Genomic DNA, 24,367 nt, shown 5'->3' with positions numbered 1-24,367 from the left:
ATGGAGGCAGCAGCCAGGACCATCCAACATTAACTGAGAGTGTGGCTGACATTGACCAGGAATGGTCAGCTGACAGTGGGCAAGTTGCCATAGCAGTGGAACAACCCATGCCTGACGGTAAGGATCCTTTGCCCAAGCGGAGTGCCACTTGGCCCTGGGTCTCTTTGGGACAGGTAGCTGCTACCGGCGCTCCTGCATTTTCTGTTTTGGAGACACATCCCATGCTTGGTTGGCCTTCTGCAGGCCTAACTATTTGGCCTAGTTATGCCAGTGGCTCCTTGCACCTGCAGCAGGCGCAAGTACTGCCTGTATCGGGCTGTGCTACCAGTTGGGATGGATAGGCCTTCCCTCTGTCTGTGACTGGGTGGCCTTTTGGTTATGGCAAGCAGATGGGCCTAGCCCCTTATGGACCCCAGGGATATGGCATGGTTCCTTATAGGACTCTTCCCCCAGGAGATATGGCATTGCCTGCGGGGGCGGGGAAAATATACAAAGGGTTAGTACATGGATGACTTTACCCTTCTCTTCAGGCCTCCCCCACACATTGTGGTCATTCACCTGGGGGGTAATGACCTTGGGCTGGTACAGGGCATGGCCCTGTCGATGCAGGTAGCTGAGGACCTTGAATACATAAGCAGCCGATGGCCGAGTGTGCTTATAGTATGGTCAGAGATGCTACGACGACGGGTTTGGCGGGAGGCCTTTGACACCAGGGCAATAGAGAGGGTCTGACATAAGGCTAACCACGCCATTAAGAGGTCTTTGGGGCAAGGCTTGGGTATTTATTTGCCACACCCCAAGATTAGGGCCGAATTTGCCCGCCTCTATAGAGGCAACGGTGTCCACCTGGCACCTGAGGGCAATGATATTTTCCTAGATGACCTGCGGCAAGGGCTTTGGGTGGCTCTAGGCCACCGGTGGGGCGCGAGGGTCTAAGCAGAGGCTTGACCCTTGCGGTGGCAGGAGATTTTGGGAATAGGGTGCGGGCTGGTGAGCACCCTGTGGCACTTCCCCGTGAGTGGGGACAGGGCTGCCATTAAGGGCGGTATGCATGCTTGCGGCGACCGTACGCTGGCAGAAACCTGCTGGGATCCTCAATACAAGGCCTCCCCTCATGCTGTGCAGCTGGGTGTGTAACAGGTGCTTCAATGGGGATCCATGGCCTGGCAGCCCGGGTTGCAGCCATTCAAAGGATGGCCTACACCCGGGGGCGTGGGGCTCGCCCAGACAGGTCAAGGCGGAGGTCCAGAGTTGATCCCAGGGCTTGACCTGTACCGCTTAGTTAGCTCTTGCCGTGCATTACCTTTATGGACATTTAATAAACGGCCCTTTATTCCAAGTCTGTGTCTGTCTCTTCCTTCCGGCTGGGGTTGCAATGCGGCTCTCCCAGCAGCAGCAGAATGCAGCTTAAGCTGGGAGCCGTCCTTTGCGGCCCCGCCCTGGAGGAAAGGAGACAGGCTCCCTTCCCAGACATCCTGGGCTTAGCCGGGGGGCGGAGCCAAGAGCCTGATTCAGGCGGCTCCTCTCTTCCCAGCTGCAGTCTCTTTGAGTGCTCGGCCCACCCACCTCACCCTGTTTTTAGTGCAGGAATAGGCGGCTGCTGGGTCCAGAGCCAGGTAGGAATTTTTCCCTCTTTTCCCTGATTGGCCTTTGGGAAGGGAGGGTTTTTGCCTACCTTGCACTAATGGCAGTGTTCTGAGTTATTGTTGGGTTGTGCTGTTTAGTTAGTAGTTGGCAGGAGATTTTGGGAATAGGGTGCGGGCTGGTGAGCACCCTGTGGCACTTCCCCGTGAGTGGGGACAGGGCTTCCATTAAGGGCGGTATGCATGCTTGCGGCGACCGTACGCTGGCAGAAACCTGCTGGGATCCTCAATACAAGGCCTCCCCTCATGCTGTGCGGCTGGGTGTGTAACAGGTGCTTCAATGGGGATCCATGGCCTGGCAGCCCGGGTTGCAGCCATTCAAAGGATGGCCTACACCCGGGGGCGTGGGGCTCGCCCAGACAGGTCAAGGCGGAGGTCCGGAGTTGACCCCAGGGCTTGACCTGTACCGCTTAGTTAGCTCTTGCCGTGCATTACCTTTATGGTCATTTAATAAACGGCCCTTTATTCCAAGTCTGTGTCTGTCTCTTCCTTCCGGCTGGGGTTGCAATAGTTTATAGGCCCTACTCTTTTATCAATCTTTGAAACATTTTCTTACTGCACAGCCCTATTACCTGTGTAAGAAAGCTGTCCTGAATAATTGTTTCACACAGTTTGTGGAAAGCCAGGAGAGTGGGAGCTTTCCTGACCTCTTCCAGCAGGTCATTCCATAAGATGGGGCCATCACAGAGAATGCTCATGTATAAGGAGCTGTTGAGTTCATCCATTTACAAAGTAGTATCTGCAGAAGTCCCTGTTCAGATGAGTCAAGTTGTCATGGCAAAACATAGGGAGATAGGCAATCCTATAGATATGAGGAACCAAGGTCATGAAGGGCTTTGTATATGAGAGCTAAAACCTCGACTTGAGCCTGGTCACTGATAGGCAGGCAATGGAGTGACTGCAAAATGGGAGTGATACGCGTGCTCTTTCTAATTCCTGCAAAATTTTGCACCAACTGAAGTCTCCAAGGTGACTTTGAAGGGGAGACCTATGTAGAGTTGCCATGTTCCCACTAAGAGTAGGAGACCTCCCGTCTGCCACGGGCCCTTCCTTTCATCTCTGAACTAGGAGAAAAATGGGGTGGGGTGATTGCTGGCATTGTGATATACTGGTGACACTTCCAGCATGAAACCATGAGTCTGGGCCAAATGCTAGTGTTTCACTGTTGACATTACGTCACTTCCAGTCACACAGGCAGTGACCAGCTTTTCAGCAGTGATGTCATCACATAGCTGGCAAGGCCCTTCCCAACAATGAGTCTTCACCGGTTGCTAGCCTTATGCTAGCAAGGGATGAGAGATAATTAATAATAAACAACTAGGATCTTCTTCAAGGCAGCCCAATCCAGATAGATCTTCAATAATCTAATCTGTAAGGGAAAAAAAGAATTAATTAGTAAACCCGCTTAGCTAAAAATTGACTAGCTTTCTACTTTACCCCTATCCAACATAAATTCTCTCCTGGTAGAGAAAACTACTAATTCTTGTGAGCTTTGGTACTGATACATTTTATACAGCTTGTCACTTGTTCAAATCTACACATAGTGAAAAACACCAGTCATATTTTACATTTCTGAGACCGTTATCAGTAAATGAAATCTATGCCAGGAAACTGGATCTCTCTCACTTTTTAGCACAGATTACTTGAAACTGCTATATTTAAAACAAACCATAACAAAAGGGGGAGCAACAGATATGCATTTTTATAAATATATTATATTCTTATCAAACAATCCCCAGTGTGATGTCTCTTTCTGTATCACTATTGTGATGGACTGCTAAGATTAATTAATGAAACAAACCCAACACAGTGGTTATGCTGTACAGCTCTACTTCCTCTTAAGCCTCAATAAACCAAATCACTATCTTTTAAGCTATTCGTTTTGCCCCAATGCTAAGGCACATGAATATGAGAGACAAGTTTCTGAAGCCAATACCAAGTCAGCATAATTTCCTAATTCTGCTGCAGAAAGCACTAGCTGATGCTTTTCGTATTGCTGATTCATCTTTTGGGATAAGCTCCTGTAGTTAATCCTTTAGATGCTGGACTTATGTTTGTATTTTTTGCTGAAGCTTTAAAAGACTTTGGGCCAAGCATTCAGCTGGTGTATTCAGGCAGAGCTCCAAAACACCACCAGTTCATAGCCACTGAGAATCTGGCTTGTGATTTCTGAATAATGGGTGAATGCAGAACAGGCTAGTAGTGTGTGTTAAAAACAATAACTTTACAGTAAAGGAATTCTTGTTAGTCAAAAGAAAAATGTCTGCAACTTTTTGCAAGATATAGTTATTGCTGGTCATAGTGATGTGATAAAACTTGGGGGATGCTTGGAGAGAATTAATGAGGTTGGGAAGGGATGCAGTAAGATTTTGTATATATTCATATTTCTTTTAGAGTTGCTATGTTCTTTAATAATTCTATTTTCTTTATTATAATGTTTGTTTGTTTCAGGTATACCATGCCTTTCTCTGCAATGGGAACCCAAAGTGGCTTACATTCTACTCTCCTCCATTTTATCCTCACAACCCTGTGAGGTAGGTTAGGCTTTTTCATTATTCTGTTCTTTATTCCTTTCTGTTTACTTCCATGGGAAGCACATTTCCAGCTATAATATTTTGTATTTTCCGTCCAACTGGTGTGAAAATTGCATGGATTGGATACCTCAGCCATGAAATATCAGGTAGAAGGAAGAAAGCATACCAGTTTTATAGGCAATTAAATGCACACTACATTTCTGGTATTAGATTATTTCAACAACAAACTAGGATGAAATTCTCAGATACTAAAGCCCTCACCCAAGGGATAATCACTATCAAATTCCACATCATTGTGAGGGAAGGCACCATGTTATGGGTATGTAAACTCATTTTGCTGAGAAAGCACTGAGAAGGTGCTGGAGGCATTTGACAACCCTCAAACTAAAGTGTTTCCCACAGGCATAGAGGCTTGCATTTCACACCCCTAAAAACTAGTCTATTTATTTGTTTGTTTCATATGTTACCTTCCTGGGCATGGTGACTGAAAGTGTGGTGGCTGGACAACTTCAAGCTTTCCTGGATGAAGCATCAAGCCTGCTGATAAGTACCCGTTTGTGCTGATTCATGTGGGAATGAACGACACAGCTGCAAATACTGTTGCAAGAATTAAAGAGGATTATGAAGCTCTTGGAAAGCAGTTGAAGACATTGGGGGCTCAGGTGGTATTCTCTTCTATCCTTCCAGTCACAGGAAGAGGAACACGCAGGGAGCGGACCATACTTGAGGTGAATCGTTGGCTGAGTTGGTGGTGCCAGCAGGAGCGCTTTGGGTTCTGGAACCATGGGATAGGTTTTCTTAGAGAAGGCCTTCTAGCACATGATGGGCTTCACCTCTCAAGGGCAGGGAAGAAAATGTTTGGAATGAACCTGGAGAACTTCATCAGGGGAGCTTTAAACTGATGCCGCAAGGGGAAGTGGATAATCGACATGGTGATTTCAATGATGAAGTGAAAACAGTGGGGACCCACCTGGGTAGGAAAGGTCAAACAAAGGTACAAGGCTACAAGTGTCTATATACCAATGCCCAAAGTATGGGCAATAAGAAAGAAGAGCTTGAGCTTCTATTGCAAACAGAGGGCTACGATATAGTAGGAATTACTGAGACTTGGTGGGATGATTCCCATGACTGGAATGTGCTAGTGGATGGGTATGAGGTATTCAAGAAAAACCGGAAGGGTAGAAGAGGAGGTGGAGTGGCGTTGTATGTGAGGAGAGGGCTTGATTGTCAAGAAGTTATGGAGAATGGGGCGGACAGCCCAGTGGAAAGCATATGGGTAGAAATAAGGGGAGGAAGGACAAAGGGTATTATTGTTGGAGTCTGCTACAGACCACCTGACCAGCGAGAAGAAACTGATGCTGCCCTCTTTGAACAGATTGGTGGAGTATCCAGACATCAGAACCTTGTAATTATGGGTGACTTCAACTTCCCTGATGTGTGCTGGGAGACAGGCTCAGCAAAGCGTCATGAATCACGCAATTTCCTGACCTGCCTGGCTGATAACTTCCTTTTTCAAAAGGTGGAGGAAGCTACAAGGAGCTCGGCCATACTAGACTTGATATTAACCAACAGGGAAGAATTGGTAGATCAGATGAAGGTGGTGGGGACCTTAGGGGGAAGTGACCATGTCCTCCTTGAATTCCAGTTGCTGTGGGGGGCCAAGGAAGTTCATAGCCAGACTCATAGGTTAGATTTTCGTAGGGCCAACTTCGATGAACTCAGAGGCTTGATGAGAGTCATTCTGTGGGGGAGTGTGCTGGAAGGGAAAGGAGTGAGTGAAGGGTGGGCCCTTCTCAAACACGAGCTTTTGCAAGCTCAAGCCCTCACTATCCCAGCAAGACAGAAACATGGTAAGGGCTCCAAGAAACCGATGTGGATGTACAGAGAGCTCCAGAATAAGCTAAGGGAGAAAAAAAGAAATGGTCAGGCAATGGAGAGAAGGACAGACCTCTAAAGAGGAGTATATGAGGGTTACTAGGTACTGCAGATCAGCCATAAGAGAGGCCAAAGCTCAGTATGAGCTGGGTCTGGCCAGGAGGGCTCGCTACAATAAGAAAAACTTCTACAGATATGTGAGAAGCAAACGCAAGGTAAAAGAGGCAATCGGACCACTGTTAGGAGTAGATGGAGAAACTCTGATGCAGGACAGAGAAAAAGCAGACAGGCTTAATGACTTTTTTGCCTCTGTTTTCTCCCTGAAGAACTCAGGCACATCTAGAGATAGTAGAAAATGTGGCAGGACACCTGAGTGGCTAATTGACATTGACAGAGAGGTAGTGGAGAGGCATCTGGCTGCACTGGATGAATACAAATCCCCTGGGCCAGATGGGGTGCACCCAAGAGTGCTGAAAGAACTTTCTAGAGAACTTGCAGAAGCCCTGTCCATCATCTTCAAGGCCTCCTGGAGGACTGGGGATGTGCCACAAGATTGGAGAAGAGTGAATGTTATCCCAATCTTTAAGAAAGGGAAGAAGGATGACCCGGGAAACTACAGGCCGGTCAGTCTGACTTCTGTTGCTGGGAAGATAATTAGAACAGATTTTAAAGGGATCAATCTGTAAGCATCTGAAGGACCACTCAGTGATCCGGGGAAGTCAGCATGGTTTTGTTCCTAACAGATCTTGCCAGACGAACCTGGTTTCCTTCTTTGATCGAGTGACCAGCTTACCGGATCGGGGGAACTCTGTTGACGTGATTTATCTGGATTTCAGTAAAGCTTTTGATAAGGTCCCCCATGACATTCTGATGGGCAAACTGGAAGACTGTGGAGTGGACTATAGGACAGTTCGGTGGATAGTGAACTGGTTAGAGGACCGCACTCAAAGAGTGGTGGTCAATGGCATTTCATCAGATTGGAGGGAGGTGTCCAGTGGGGTGCCGCAGGGCTCAGTTTTGGGCCCGGTACTTTTCAATATTTTTATCAATGATCTGGATGAAGGAGTGGAAGGGCTGCTCATTAAATTTGCTGATGATACCAAATTGGGAGGAGTAGCAAACACCCAAGAAGACAGAATTAAAATTCAACAAGACCTGAATACTCTGGAGAAGTGGGCAGCTGTGAATAGGATGCAATTCAACAAAGACAAGTGCACAGTATTACATCTGGGCCACAAAAATGGGAAGCACAAATACTGGATGGGGGATACACTTCTGGGCAGTAGTATATGTGAAAGGGATCTTGGGGTAAGAGTGGACTGTAAACTAAGTATGAGCAGTCAGTGGGATTCAGTGGCAAAAAAGGCTAATTCAGTCTTGGGTTGTATCAAAGGGGCCATAGCGTCGAAATCGCAGGAGGTCATTGCCCCTCTCTATACTGCCTTGGTCAGGCCACACCTGGAGTATTGTGTGCAGTTCGGGAGGCCTCACTTTAAAAAGGATGTGGCCAAAATCGAGAGGGTGCAGAGGAGAGCGACAAGAATGATCAGGGGTCTGGAGACTGAGCCCTATGAGGTAAGGCTGAGGGCCTTGGGAATGTTTAGTTTGGAGAAGAGGAGGTTGAGGGGGGACATGATTGCTCTCTTTAAATATTTGAAAGGCTGTCATTTGGAGGAGGGCAAGGAGCTGTTCCAGTTGGCAGCAGAGGGTAGGACCCGAAGCAATGGGCTTAAATTACATGCACAAAGGCACTGGCTGGATATTAGGAAAAACTTTTTCATGGTCAGAGTAGTTCAAAAGTGGAATCAGCTGCCTAGGGAGGTGGTGAACTCCCCCTCACTGGCAGTTTTCAAGAAGAGGCTGGATGGATACTTGTCAGAAATGCTTTAGGCTGATCCTGCACTGGGCAGGGGGTTGGACTAGATGGTCTGTATGGCCCCTTCCAACTCTATGATTCTATAATTCTATGATTCCTTGATTTAGGTCCTTTCCAATCTGGTTTTAGGCCTGGTTATGGAACTGAAACAACCTTGGTTGTCCTGGTGGGTGATCTGCACTGGTAGATGGACAGAACGAGTGAGACTATGTTGATTCTCCTGGACCTCTCAGTGGTTTTCAATGCCATCAGTCATGGTATTCTTCTGGATCACCTAACTGGGCTGGGATTGGGAGGCACCATTTTGTGGTGGTTCTGGTCCTACCTGGAGGACAGGTGATTTTGGGGCACACCTGCTCAGCCCCTTGACCTTCAGCCTATGGGGTACCACAAGGTTCCATTTTGTCTCCCACCATTTTTAATATTTACATGAAACTGCTAGGTGAGGTCATCCAGAGATTTGGGCTGGGTCGTCACCAATATGAATATGTCACTCAGCTCTATCTCACACTCCCAGCAGATCCCAGGAAGACTGTAGGTAGGCTAATAAATTAAAGCTTAATCCCAACAAGGCAGACTGCTACTGGTGAGCAGGTCTGACCCAGGATATAAGGTACCACCCATTCTGGACAGGGTTGCACTCCTCTTAGGTTTGCCAACCTTCAGGAGACAGTTCTCCTGGAGAAAATGGCTGCCTTGAAAGCTGGATTCTACGGTATTATACCCAGCTGAAGACCCTCCCCTCTTCAAACCTGCCATTCTCAGGCTCCACCTCCTAAATCTCCAGGAATTTCCCTGCTTGGAGCTGGCAGCCCTCACTTCCTTTGAGGGAAAAGGTCCATAATTTGGGAGTGATCTTGACCCTCGACCTTCTACTGGATAAGCAGCTGGCACCTGCAGCCAGGGATGCCTTTTATCAGCTTCAACTTGTTAGCCAGCTAAGGCCTTTCCTAGACAGGAATTATGTGGCTACTGTCTTACATAGTCTGGTTCCACCGGATAATTTACTATAATGTACTGTATGTAGGGCTGCCTTTGAAACGTGTTCAGAAATTTCAATTGGTGAAGAATGCTGCAGCCAGGATGCTGACTGGAGTGGGTTAGAGGGAACAAATTACCCTAGTCTTAGCTCATCTACATTGGCTTTCAGTTTATTTCCAGACGCTGGTGGTGACATTTCAAACCCAATATGGTTTGGGACCAACATACCTGAAGGACCACCTACTCCCTGATGAACACACCCAACCACTGTAGGCATCTTTGGAGGCCCTGCTTCATGTGTCCCTGCCTTTTGAGATTAGGGAAGTGGAAATCTGGGAGATGGCCTTTTCAGTATTGGCACCAAGACCCCGGAACTCTCTCCCAAGATAGATTTGCCTGTCACCTTCTGTTGCCGTCTTGCACCAGTGAGTGAAAACTTTTTTATTTCACTTGGCATTCCCTCAGTAACCTCACTTGACATTCCCTCCTCCTTCCCCAATGTTTTAACTGTTGTTTTTATTTTATTTTTTGCATTTGTTTAAAGCCTTAGTTTTAAGTTTTTTTAATGATGTATCTGTGTACTGATTTTAATGCTTCTTAAAATGGGATTTTAATTTGTTAGTCACTTTGGTAGCCCTATGAAGACAGAAAGGCAGGGTAAAATATTGTAAATAAATACATAATAAATAAATAAATAAATAATATAATGTAAATAATAGTTGTAAGAGGCTTACTATTTGTTTGGGGGTTTTTTCAGTGTCTGCTTATGATAATCATACATCTGCTTCTAAATAAATAAATACTCCTGTCTTCTGCAAGATCCAAAAAACATCTCCCAACAATATAATAACCGGGGCTTTTTTTCTGGAGGGACTCACTGGTACTGAGTACCAGCACCTTTTTAAAGGGCTTTCCCAGGTCCTGATCCTCATGTGCTGCCCTGCCCCACTCAGCCAGGAACAGCCTCAGGAACAATCTAGTGGGGATTTGTAGAAGGAGGGGAAAATTCATGCAGCTTTATATGTAAATACTGACAATTTTTAAACCAAAAAAGTCCTGGTAAATGGTAATAACTGTTGGATGCAAAGTGACCTATAAGCACATCTTCTTTGGTAGCAAGGTTGATAATATACCTGTCTGTCTGTCATCTACGTTATTAGTTGACTCACTTTCCTCTGTTCCTGCCACTATTCCTAGTTGAACCATGTCAGTTAATGTCAACCCAAACAAGCCATTGGGACTCCCATGATTGGAGCACCCGGCAGTGTAATTAGGAGGCATGCAGGGGTATGATTTTGACTGGGACTGCGGCATGAATTTGAGGGAAAGCTTAAGCCTTCTCTCCATACCATTTTCCTAACCTGAAGTGCTCCTGGATGCTGATATTTGCCCAGCTGAAGAACATAAAACTATAGGTATGGGTATAGGTCATTCAACTCATTTTCAAGATGTTCCTGCATAATCCTATTCTGGGTTCTGTTTCTTCTACACACTAAAATGCGATGGAATGTCTGGAACTGGCTTTAGGAGGGTGGGAAGAGAAGACTGTATAGCTACACACTGTCATCTTCAACTATTTATAATTGGCAGTCTGGTCTTTACGCAATTAGTATAGGAAAGTAGGAAGATATTTTACCTGTGCCCAGAGTACACCTGATAAATGAAGTACTGCAAGCTGATCTCCAGTCAGTCCAGAGCTACAAAACTTTGAGCAGTTTTTTTAAAAAAATATGTTTGTGAGGGCTACTAAAACATTTTGACAGTACTTCCCAACTGATACTGTATTGGAGAACATGGACATTATCATTTTCCTCTCACTTACAGACAGGAAGTGCAGGAAGACTCATTAACTGTATGGGTGGAATTTGCATTGATTCACTGATACCTGACAGGTATCCTTAAGCAGCAGGTAAGGCAGGACAAGCAGTGAATGCAGTACAGGCTTTGGCAAGAACTGTATTCACTACACAAAAGTATTTGCCAAGTAATTGTCCTCCCACAGCTTAATTACCATCTCCTGGCTCTACAAAGGACTTTGGTCTGTATGCAGCGGGAGAAAGAGTTTTGTAGTCTGCAGGGAAGGCACTTTTTTGCTTCAATTGTGGCACCTCAGCAAGCAACCTTCCATTTAGCATGTGAAAGTTGCTACAATCAAGCAGCGAGGCAGGGAAAGTGCTCTTTGGCCCCACACTGGAACCAGAAATTGTCTTCCTCTGGCTTCTAATGGGACAGGTCTCCAACTGTTCCATGATTGCCAAAGACAATAAGAGTAGTGGGCTGCTTGGAGTAGTTGCAACCTTTATTTCTCCCCACCATTCCCCTTTTAGTGTAGCATTCAAAATGTAGACAGTTTTCCTCAAAGAAACTTCCCATGATTAAACAAAGTTTCCTTTTTTATTTTCCATCTTCAGTTCTCTCTAAAACACCATCTTTTGTGTCTAAGCCTTCATGCATTGTTACAGATAACAATTCTCTTATACAATTATATGAATGAAATTCATAAAGTGTCTCTTTTCATTAGGAGACTGTGGCTCCTGTAAGCCAGCCCAGCTGGAACTGCAGGGCTGTAGTAGCTGCTGTCCAATCCCATGATGACTTCAGAACTCCCCTCTCTGAGTCCTGAAGACAAAGAGCTGTCTTGACTCACAATGAATGCATCAAGACACAGCCATCCTTCAAGATACTTGACTTCAGATCTGAAAGCAGAGTTTGTTCCTTCTCCTTTTGGGACTAGACATCAGTTTTCCAATCACATGATCAAATTCAATGGAAGAACACACTGGAGGATCTATGAAGTAGAAATGAAAGCAGCAAAGAAACATAATTTCTCGGCAACCATTGCATCAGCTAGTTCATGACCGTCCCAATATCCAGACACCTTCTAACCCCTACATCTGAACCTTTACAGACCCAAGAACAGACAATTAGTTGCGAGGCCTTTGCTAAGTTTTTCGCTGATATAATAGCACAAATATGCTCTGGTCTAGATGCTAGCTGCAATGCAAACAAGATAGGAGAAATGCTTAATACACCATCTGGCCTACATTTGGGCTGCTTTGAATCAATTACAGTGACAGACCTTAACAGGATCCTGGCATCTATGAAAGCCACTACTTCTGCCCTCGATCCTTGCCCATCTTGGCTGTTAAAATCAAGTAAAGATCACATAAGTGAACCACTGAGATCTATTGTAAATTAATCGCTAACTTGGGGCTCCTTCCCCCGGCCACTCAAACAAGCAGTTATCCGTACACTAATTAAGAAACCATTCCTAGACAAAACGGATGTGGCCAATTATTTCCCAGTCTCCAATCTGCCCTTTATAAGTAAAGTGATTGAGAGAGCAGTAGCTGACCAACTTCAGATCTTCTTGGAAAACTCTAGAGCTCTAGACTCTTTCCAGTCTGGATTCAGATCAGGGCATGGACAGAGACAGCACTAGTAGCATTAGTGGATGATCTCCGTCTGAATATAAAGGTCATGCCTCCTTATTGCTCCTCTTGGATCTGTCTGCAGCCTTTGACACAGTAGACCATGCCACCCTGTTGAGGCATTTAGGAACAGAAGTGGGCATAAAAGGATGTGCGCTGGACTGGTTTAAATAGTTTTTCAGGAAATGGACTCAAAGGGTTGCCATTGGAGATCAGCTATCTCCAGAATGGGAACTATTTTGTGGGGTTCCGCAGGGTGCGATCTTATCTCCCATGTTATTCAACCTCTACGTAAAACATTTAGGAGAACTCATTCACAGCTATGGGGTGGGATGTCATCAATATGCAGATGACACCCAACTCTATATCTTGCTATCTAGGTCCCTACAGGAAGCAGTAGAAATCTTAGATCACTGCCTGACAGCCGTGGTGAAATGGATGAAAAATAACAAATTGAAATTGAACCCAGACAAGACTCAAGTGGCTTTCCGCAAACAATGATAAACCGAATTATTCAAAAAGGCTTTTTAATTAGATAGGAGGGAAGTATTGTATGGAGGGGGTCTCAGATGCTTCACTACTGAGTTAGGGACCATAGACGTCCCCACTATGTTGCCTTTCATATTATCTGTTGCTTTGAATATGTATTCCTATATACTACCTGTGCTTCATGTTATCTAATGTCAGTCCTAGAATTGATTGTGTTCTGTTTCAGCAATTCTTCAGCTCTGTATTGGATCCTTGCTAATGCTATGTCTTTGTAAAATCCTATGACGTTGTTTATGGAAATGTCCTTGACACTGTTTGGAAATGTCCTTGATAGTGTATGGAAATGTCCTTGATACTGATTGTACTTATCTCACACTGTGCAATCTTCCCTGATTCTCAGTGAGAAAGATGGACTATAAATTACATAAATAAATAAACTGCAATCAAAATAGACAACTGGTAGCCCCTGGACCAGACGGTTTCCCCTCCAAGTTCTACAAAAAATACAATACATTGTTGTTAAACCCTCTCAGAGATGCCTGCAATGCAGTAATGGAGACAGGACACATCCCTCCATCATGGACTAGTGCTAATATTATAGTAATTCCAAAACAAGGTAAAGACACAACAAACCCTGCTTTGTATAGGCCCATCTCCCTATTGAATCATGATTATAAAATTTTCACCACAATCTTAACTAAAAGAATAAACACCTTTATCACACAATATATCCATGTAGACCAATCTGGGTTTATTCTGAGCCGAGATATAACAGAAAATATCTTTAAAACATTGAACCTCATATCTCACTGCAATTCAAACAAAATAAAAGCAGCTTTCCTATCCCTGGATGTTGAAAAGGCCTTCGACTCACTAGAACCAATAGGATTTGCAGAAAAATAGCCGCGAGCTGAAAGCTACGTTCATCAGCACTCCGCAAGTCTGTGTTTTAAACTCTTTTATTTGGGATATCAGTGAGTTTTAACAATATTATTTTGGCATGCCAGCATATCCGCTTGGGCAGGGCAAGAGAAATTGCTAGTCCTGCTCTACTTTTGGAGGCTATTTGAGTGATTTATAGTTGGCTCAGCTTTGTTGTGAACAGCAAGGAGGCAGCTGCCAGATAAGACGCTCCTAACTGAGTGTAAATTCTCTCCTGTCTGAAGGACTGTGGACGAAAGAGAGATAAGGTCAGACACCTCTGCATTATGATATAAGGAAGCTTATTGCAAATAGTGAAATAAAGCTTACTCTAATTGTAAACAGCTGGCTGGCTACTTGGAAATACCTGCGGGGAAGCGACCACGTGACCTGGAAGACCCAACTCCAGTTCCAGCTCAGAAACAAACGAAAATAGGGGAGTACTTTTCGTCAAAAGACTCCACTCTATTTGCTATACCAGTCTCTAACCGTTTTGACCCCTTAGCTGATGATGCCAGTACTGCTAATATGCCAGGTGAGGCGAAGGAGAGGGGAGAGCTTACCACTCACCTGTTGCAGGGGTCATGTAATGAGGCAGATGCAAACAATTCTGAAAACACTTGCCGACCTAACTGAGCTAACAGCCAAAACAGTGGCACTCATTCTTGATAAACTAGAGAAGATTGGAAAACAGCCTGATTTTCTATTGCTGAGGTTTCCTGGGCTGAACAAGGAGACCAAGGGCCACTCTGGTGCAAATGAAATTCCTTATGGCAGGATACTACAATCTGCCCCCTCTGCTACTGTAAGAAAGAGTGATGAGCCCCAAACTGTTCAATTACAATTACAGCAGATAGCTCAGCACTTAGTTCTACAACCAACTAAGATTTGTCTTTCGGTCTGCCGGTATAGAGGGATGACCCCAAGGTGGGACTCTGTGAGGAAGGTCACAGACCACCTGAGGAATGAACTCAGTGGAAATTGCTGGTCAATTGACCTCTCCTCGGTAGAAGTCCTTAATAACATGGCTCAAACACAAAGAGTCATTCTTTCCTTCAAGAGCTCTAGACTTCCACTGAAGCTTCTATCTCAAAAATATGGCTTAAGGCAAAAGGGGATCTTTCCGACAAGAGTATTTGTGAATACAGTTGTATCCCCCCTGATTAAGGACCAGCCTAACCTGAAAAACTGCTCACATATTGAGAACCAGTGTGAAAACCTGACAACAGAACCCAGACAACAAGACCTAACAACCTGTGAAGATTCTACAGAGCAAGAGCCGAGACTTGTCACCAGTGTTCCCATTTATAAGAAGGGTTGCCATCTTAACCCCTCTAACTTCAGACCAATCAGCCTTCTATCCGTTATTGGGAAACTATACGCTAAATTCTTGCAAATTAAGCTCAGCACTTGGATGTCATCTAGTAAAATATTAGGCCCAGAAGAGGTGGGGTTTTGCCAGGGGAAGTCAGCTTTGGATAATTGTTTAGTCCTTGCTCATTTGATTAATAAATACACTCGCAGGAAAAGATCTAAACTGTATATTGCCTTTCTGGACCTTAAGGGAGCCTTTGACTCTGTCTCAAGAGAACTTCTCTGGGCAAAGCTCGAGGGGATGTCACTAGATAAGAGGTTATTATCTCTTATCAAAAGACTTTACTCAGCAACGTCTTGCCAGGTCAGATGTTCTTCCCTTGGGAGACTCTCACCCAGGATTCTTATTAAGAAGGGGGTTAAGCAGGGGTGCATTTTAGCCCCCCATTTGTTTAATCTTTTTTAAAATGATCTTGCCCCTTTTTTGTCACTGGTTGATGGTCACAGTCCTAGACTTGGCTCCGTTTCTATCCCTTTGTTATTATATGCAGATGATGCGGTTCTTCTGTCTTCTTCCCGTGTTGGATTGAATCGTTTATTGAACCGTTGCCTTGAATACTGTGTGACCAACAGACTGGAGTTAAACTATGAAAAATCTAAGGTGTTGGTTCTCCCCAATTCCCGGAAACTGCATAACTGGATTGTCAATGGTAATAGACTTGAACAAGTTAAGCACTTTAAATACCTGGGTGTCTATTTCCAATCTAATGCTACGTGGTCCTTCCACCTTAGGATGGCTATCAATACAGCCAAAGTTAATACTGCAGCAATATCCCACTTTTATTTTTCTGATCAAGGTAACCAATATGTGCCTGCTGCTCTTAAAGCCTTCAATGCTAAAGTTGGAGCTCAGTTATTATACGGGCCCCTGCTCTGGATTGATGCTATTGACAATTCAGTTGAACGTGTTCAATCTAACTTTCTGCATAAGATCATGGGGGTTCCTATGTGTGTTCCATATGCTGCCTTATGCTTAGAGTGCGGTCAACATTTGTTGGCCACCAAGGCATGGCTTCACACTATTAAATATTGGTTGAAACTCCATTTTAATTCTGATCCCCCCAGTTATACATACCATTTATTATCGGAATTTGCCAACTCTAGTTGGTCAGCGTGTGTTGAAGGTAAAATAAGTTCCTTGAACTTATCTATAGAATCTTTATCATTGCTGAGTCTGAGGCCTTCTCAAAAATAAAATACAGTCTTTTGGGATTAGAGTTACAAACTCTCTATAATTCTGCTAATAGAACTTGTTCTCCCCTAAACTTGGGGATTTTCCCTAATGTAAGTTTCCCAGCTGTATACCTTTACCAACTCCTGGCTCCCAATTTACGTAGAGACTTTTCTCTGGCCAGATTTAATGTTCTTCCTTCAGCATTTTATCTGGCAGATTTCATGGGATTCCTTATTATAGCAGGTGTTGTCCTTGCTTGTGTCAGAACTGTGGCTAGATAATGTCCTTACTCCAGAGCACCTTCTGCAATCAGACAACAGTCCATTGTTTCCAAAAGGCTTTTACTGGAAAAATAGTTCATTATAGTCCACTAGCCTGAATGCAATATTCAGGATGGTACATATGCATTGTTACCAATGACTAGCAAAGCATGAGGTACAAAGTAACAGATCACAGAAGGCCCAACCTCCCCCCATAGTTCTCAAAACATCCCCTTTGAAGTCAGGATAGCGAAAGTTCCCAAGGCCGGTTCTTGGTGGAACGTCGGTAGCCAAAACAATCCTCTTCTGTGAGATAGCTGCCTGGGAACCTTGGCACCTGTGGAGAAAGCACTTAAACACTGAAAGGATTAAAGATGGAGTCGGTTAAGCGAAGCAGCACAATACAGCATTCTGAACCTGACAGCTTGATGGACTGTGTTAAAACTGTTTCCCATGTTCTTCTCCAGTGCCCTTTTTATCTGGCGCCACGCCGGGATCTTCTACATCCTATATTAGCCCAACTTCCAGAGTTTTCTGATGATTTTAAAGTTCAGTTCCTGCTTGACAACCCAGATGGGGAAATAACTGAAATAGTAGCTAAGTTTCTCTACAGTGCCATGGCTATACACCATGACAAGTAATATTCTGTACTGGTTTTGCTGCACTGTTGCCCTGCTCCTATCTGTATTTTAATCTCATTTTGTATGGAGTCTCTGTATTTAAAAATTTTATATTTTATATATGCCAATAAAGGCTTGCTTGACTGACTGACTGACTGACTAGAACCAATATATTTACAATCGATACTTCAACATATGGGTTTTGGAAATAATTTCCTCACAACAATTAAATCAATCTATTCGTATTCCTTAGCCAATATTAAAGTGAATGGGCGTTTATTGGAAGCCTTTGAGATAAAAAGAGGTACCAGGCAAGGATGCCCTTTGTCACCTACTTTGTTTGCTATTGCTATCGAACCATTAGCAGCAATTAGGGATCATCAGAGTATAAATGGTATCAATATTGGATCAAACTCATATAAGATTAGTCTGTTCGCTGATGATATGTTAATATATCTCACTAACCCACAATCGTCTCTCGAGCACTTACAGCAACTTCTAGCAAAATTCGAAAATAATGCTGGCCTAAAAATTAATACTTCAAAATCTCATATTCTTCCAATTAGAGAAAAAAACATGCAAGCAATTATCTAGGAAACACAAATATCAAATAGCTGAGCGACAAATTAAATACTTAGGAGTTTATATCACGCCTAATACATCTTCACTTATCATTCTAAACCATATGAAAACAATGGAACAAATTAAATCAATTTTAAAAGACTGGGCCAGTATGCACCTATCATGGTATGATAGATTCCATCTAGTGAAATCATTTGCCTGTCCTAAAATACTCTATATCCTGAGAACCATTCCAATTGATATTCCGCGTAAGTTACTACAACAATGGCAAGGAGTACTAAACAAATTTCTTTGGGAGAACAAGAAACCGAGGATAGCATTTGATATACTCTGCCAAAAAAATAAGAATGGTGGTCTTAATTAGACATGGGCATGATCCCCCCAAAAATACCAATCAAACTGTTCGTGGATCCATGCTGGTGACGACCCCAGATCACCGATTCACTCCGATCAAGTCCCGTTTCCAATCTGGGATCTGGGATCTGGGATTGGAGGGGTGCCCCCCCCACACACACACTTAGAGCAGATGGGGGGGAAAGTTTTTAACCCTGCGATGAGCCACCTCCCCTCAGGGAGGGGACGTTTTCTCTCTCACACACACACACACGCACTTAGAGCAGAGGGGGGGAGTTTTTAACCCGTCCCTGCCTCTCCAAAGAGAGAGAGAGAGAGAGAGAGAGACACCCCGTCAACAAGTTTCAGCCAGCTTTTAAAAAAAAGCAGGGATAGAATCCTCCATCCCACCCGATTTTAAAAGCAAGCAGCCAGTCTTCCAAAAGCATATTTTAAACAGGAAGAAAGTAAAACCAGGATCCACACGGATCCTCGTGGATCCTATGGTTTTTTAAATAGGAAAAACACAAATGAAACATGCAAAGTGCTTGCAAAAAGCAGGCACTGGGCTGAGAAGCCAGGAGGAGAGAGATATCTCTTTTCAGTTAACTCTTTTAGCATTGAACGAACTCAGGAGAAGAGCGCAAAACAGCTTGATAGCTGCTCTCAAAGCAAGGGGTTTTTGAAAGAGTTAACACTGAGAAGCGATCTCTTCTTAACTCTTTCAATGGCACTGAATGAACTCAGGATGAGAGAAAGCCAGGGTTTTTGTTTTCTCTCTCTCTTAACCCCTTCCTCTCCCAATCACTTTGCTTATATTTTTCTCAGGAAGCCACCTTTTCACTCAACTGTTTGCTTTTCCTCACTAGGGGAAATATTATCAAGTTTCAAACAGAGCTCAGGCATTCCCCTGCCTCCGTTGCCAGGGGAACAGATTGTTGGCACCTGAATGTCTAGCTTCTCGGTCCTATCACGATCGCCCCGGAGTCCCAACTGCTGGATCGTTTGCCGTGGAAGACAATGATCCACCAGGTCACGATCGGGAGATTGCCATTATCTTGGGGGAGGATGGTTGATCATAATCCAGATCATGCCCATCTCTAGTCTTAATTACCCAGATCTTTTTCTTTACCATACTGCGGCCAGACTAGTTAATTTACTACAATTGTTGCACCACCCAGAACCTCCAATCTGGGCAAATATATTCAAACCACTCCTAAAACAATTTACAATTAGCAATGTAATCTGGAATAGACCAAAGGACCGTCCCAAAACAATCCAACATAACATATATTTAACCTCTCTGCTGAAAATATGGGACAAGAACAGGAAAAATCTAGTACCAAAGATATCAAGGTATTCTACCTTCACATACCAGCACCTTCAATGCTGGTCTCCACTAGGACTAGACAAATCCTTCAATGAGTTCTGGAGTAGAGTAGAGCTATCTAGATTCGTAGATATCTCATCTCGTAGAGGTTTATTGGAAAAATCAGAAACAGAGTCCTTAATGAATAAAAAAAATCACTGGTTTAGATACCTTCAATTACAGAATCTAGCTGACCACATTGACCTGAATAGATTACTTGACACCTCCAAATCAGAATTTGAGAATCTAATAGATTCAGCTTCGAATTATAGCAAGCGAATGATATCTAAAACATATAATATAATACTATCTACCCAGACAACTAGAACATGGAAGTATCAGGACCAATGGTTTCAAGATCGCCAAATTGAAAAATCCACTGATAGATGGAATCGAATATGGTCGTCCAACATTAATACTTCAAAATCTATTGTTACCAAAATACAAATTTATAAATTAATTAACAGATGCTATATAACACCAAAGAAACTTTCCCAGATTTCTTCCACAACTCCACCTAATTGCTGGAAAAATTGTGGGGAGGAAGGGAACTTTGCCCTTTGTTGGTGGAGATGTAAACATATTGAATCATTTTGGAAAGCAGTGCTAAAGGAAATTCAGAAAATAACAGGATATGAAATCCCCCTGATGCCAGAAATTATTCTATTGGACCAATGGGACAAATACCAAGCCCAAATTTCAACAATAAGAAGAGACCTAATAGCCACCCTACTAGTAGCCACAAAGAGCGCAATAGCTACCTTTTGGAAATCTAAGTCTACACCCTCAATTGATAACTGGCACTAAAAAATCTGGGACCATTATATATCAGAAAAGTTATATGATAAAATTTACCAAGTAGAAAATTTTCCAAGAACAACCAACTTTATTGAGAAATGGTTTCCTTTCTTTGAATACCTCGAAAATAATAGTTCCTTACCTGGTCTTAAACTCTTTCATACATATGCAAATATATAAGTAATCGGTCAATTTAATATGTTAGAATTTACAAGTACTTTCTCCTTATATTTGTTCAGATAGATGCTCAGATATAACCCTCTAAACTGCTTTAAAATGCACTCAGTTGTTACTTATTATGACATGTTATATGTTTATTAATTTTGATGTATGTATTTATTAACGGATTTTAGTATTAACTTCTTGTATGACTGTAAATTCATGATTGTATATAGTTTAATAGTTTATTCTTATAATTTTTTAAATAAAGATATATTGATTAAAAAAATAGACAACTGGTGACCGGGTATTAAAAAGTAGGTTTTTCCTCTACTGCAACTGCTGGCTGACCATTCCTTTGTTATATTGTTGTTGAGTCACCAATATTGTTATATTGGTGACTCAGAATGGTTGGCTGATGTTTCCTCATTGGTCTTAATTGTTAGGATATAATCCCTTGATAAGTTTGTTTGGTATTCATGAGAATTCAGAGAAGGTGATCCCTCTAAGATGAGGGGAGGGGGCAGGGAGTGTGTGCAACCGAGGTCCAGGTTTGGAGGCAGTGAGCTATCCCAGGTTCAGACACAGCAGAAGCAAGCCATTCTGAGCCTGGGTAAGGAGGAAGCAAGCCACCCCAGGTCCCAACATGGCAGCAGTGAGCCACTCTGAAGCCAGTTGCGGCAACAAGCCACTTTGAGGCTGGGCACAGCTTCAGTGAGCCACTCTGAGGCCAGATGAGGAGGCAGCAAGCTATCCCAGGCCTGGCCTCAGAGTGACAGGGGGACTTATGCAAAATCTTGCCAGGAATTTTTGTCCTGGCTCTCTGCATGCATAATTTTGTAATGGTGGACTTGGACGGTGAGCTGTGATTACCACTTAGATGCTGAGGTCCAAGTGGACCTCATATAAGGTCCAAGTGGACCTTATAACTATGCAATATAAAGTCATCTGGTCATGCCTGGGCCACCACAAGTATTTTTAGTCAGATAGCAGTTGTGTCCCCACTGGGGTCTTAATTCCCACAACCATGGCACACAGGGAGAAGGGTCTTATGCCTTCCCCCTGTGCCATTTTATTGACCTGAAATTATCCTGGGATGCTATTTGCCCCAGCAGTATAAAAATAAGACCCAACGGAGTTAATAGTGTCCCCAAGGCCATTTCCAGTTAGGAAAATGGCACAGAGGAGGGGGTGTGTGCCCTATCCCCATGTGCTGTATTGGGCCTCTGCACACCTGAAAATTGAGTTCCCAGAAGGGAATTTGCAACTCCTTTCTGACCCAAAGTCCTCTTGATGGACCTAGACAAGATCCAAGGACTTTGTAATATGTTGTTAGGCCTTGCATTATTAGTGAGTTGACAATATGAGCGCCAATATGGCGTTGTGCTTAAAGTGTTGGACTAGGTTCTAGGAGATCCTGTTCAAATCCCAGCTCTGTCATGGAAGCTCACTGGGTGACCTTGAGCCAGTCTCATCCTAACATATCTCAAAGGTATTTAGGAGGATAAAATAGAGGAGGAGAGAACTATATTGTAAAGCGGTTTTGGGTCTCAATTAGGAAGAATTGTGAGGTACAAATATCTAAATAAATCAATATTTGTTTGTTTTCATGTAAGATCATTTTTGTTTGGGGAAATGTGCACTTGAAGTGCACATTTATGGAGATATGCAGCAAAAAGTCTTTATACACAAAATAGATAAAAAGGAATGCCATATGGCACATATATAGCATGAAAGATATGACAAAGGCTGAGAAGAACACAACACAATGTTACCTGAATTGGTCTTCTTGCAAGTAAATAGACTGGTGGAATTAGCAAGCAAGGAAGATAGCTATGCGACAGGCCGGTAACCATGGGATCTTGTTCACCAATAATTTACGGAGTTCTTTTCCAAGGATACATGCATGAAGCCGGTGCTCTTAATTAAAGGATAATTTTTATTCAAGGGGCAAATGCATACACACAAGATTGTAAGCAAACACACAAGAGGCCTAAGAAAAGCAGTGGTGAAGGTGGAATAGATCTGAGGGATTACAAAGTGATAATTACCTATCGGGAGAGCAGGGAAGTCCATGGAGGGAGAGCTTCAAACACCAGCGTTCTCGGCCAAGAGAGCAAAAGGCTTAGGGCAAACCTCAGGGGAACAGCACTTCGGATCCAATAAGTGTGCACAATTTCAGTGAGGCCTGGGCACTACTTTTATAGGGTAAAACATGCCCTGAGGTGGGGGATCCCACCTAGCAGTTAGGACAAAGACTCCAACAGCCAGTTCCTGGGGTTAACAAAAGGTTTGATTACCTTGATTGGTAGCTGCCGGGGCATGTGAAAGAGAATGCAAAAAAATTTTTAGCGCTGCACAAAGGGGAAGTTTGTTAATGAAATACACCGGAGCTAAGCTGATGAATTTAGTTGGGGGATGTACCTGCTCAGGAACGAAGTATAAATACTTATGAATGTCATTTGATCCGCTCCTCAATCACGGGCAGGAGATCTCATCACAGGAGGAGGGAAAGGAATGTGCTAAGTGCTATGTGCTAAGGTCTGCAAGACCTTTGTTGCACTGGATTCCTTAGGGGCTGGGGAGACTGCAAAACTAATCACCAAGAATCTCTCCACATTCCTATGCGGCATTCTATTCATGCCTGGGTCTCCTAGCAAGGACTCAGCAACTGTTAGCTGGCAGTCCTCTGGCTGCAATAGAAGCTGCCATTTTAAATCCAGAGGTCTGGTGCCATTTAATATAACAAGCAGCCATGTTAAAATGGCTATTAAAGATGGTGGAAGCTGGGCTGACTGCTTACAGTTGAGGCCTGTGTTGTATCATTGTATCATAACTTGTTGTCTGCCTTTTTCCTTTGCTGGCCCAGCAAACAATATACTGATGTGCAATCAAGTTTCCTGCACTCAGGTTCACATTTACCCACATACATCTGGGTACAAGAAATACATACATACCCCATTACATATGATAAATTCTCTTGGAACCTCTAGAATGAGATATCATGATCACTACAATGGTCTAACTAAAGAATGTGTGGATTTCAGCTTTCATTTGCTGCCACTCTGATGTAAGCCAGTTTGGTGTAGTGGTTAAGAGTACAGGACTCTAATCTGGAGAACCGGGTTTGATTCCTCACTTCTCCACTTGAAGCCAGCTGGGTGACCTTGGGTCAGTCACAGCTTCTAGCTGTCTCGACCCCACCCACCTCACAGGGTGTTTTGTTGTGGGGATAATTATGGCATAGTCTGTAAACAACTCTGAGTGGGTGTTAAGTCATCCTGAAGGGCGGTATATAAATTGAATGTTGTTGTTTTTGTTCTTGTTATTAAATACTGGCAAAGGCAAGCCCAACACTGTACAAATTTCCAGCAATAGGGGAACCACACAATATTTTAAATTGGAAAAGCACTCAACATATTCAGCTGCAGATTCAGAGTATCTCTTCCTCAGTATTCCCTGAAAATGCCATATATGCTTTGAGGTTGTAAATTGAGACAGCATCAAACAAGCATTCTTTACTGATTTTGCTTCCAATCCTACATGAAACCATGAACAGTACAGGACACTATAAAATAAAATAAAAAGAACGGATCATTTGAAGAAGTTTTAAAATTAATTATTCAAAGGCAAGAGGGGGCATCATTTTGCTCCCTATTGTCTTGATTTTGAATTGATTGCTTGAGCAGAAGTTATTTGAAAGTGGGAAGAATAGGAGGGAGTAGGTTCTCCATTCACATTTTGTTTTATGGTTGAGACATTTAGAATGTGCAAGTGTTTAAACTAAGCCATTTTATTTTATGCCCACCTGCTGTTTAGACATACTCTAGAAGCTACATAATCACTAAAATAAAGTCTCCATAGAGAACTCTGTGTGAAGCCAATGGACTGAGTTTATTAGTCACCTTCTTCAACTCACACCCACTGGCACATGTGGCTACTGTGAAG

This window comes from Eublepharis macularius, chromosome 2 (genome assembly GCF_028583425.1).
Source record: "Eublepharis macularius isolate TG4126 chromosome 2, MPM_Emac_v1.0, whole genome shotgun sequence".
Classification (NCBI taxonomy): domain Eukaryota; kingdom Metazoa; phylum Chordata; class Lepidosauria; order Squamata; family Eublepharidae; genus Eublepharis; species Eublepharis macularius.
This window is presented reverse-complemented; position numbering follows the sequence as displayed.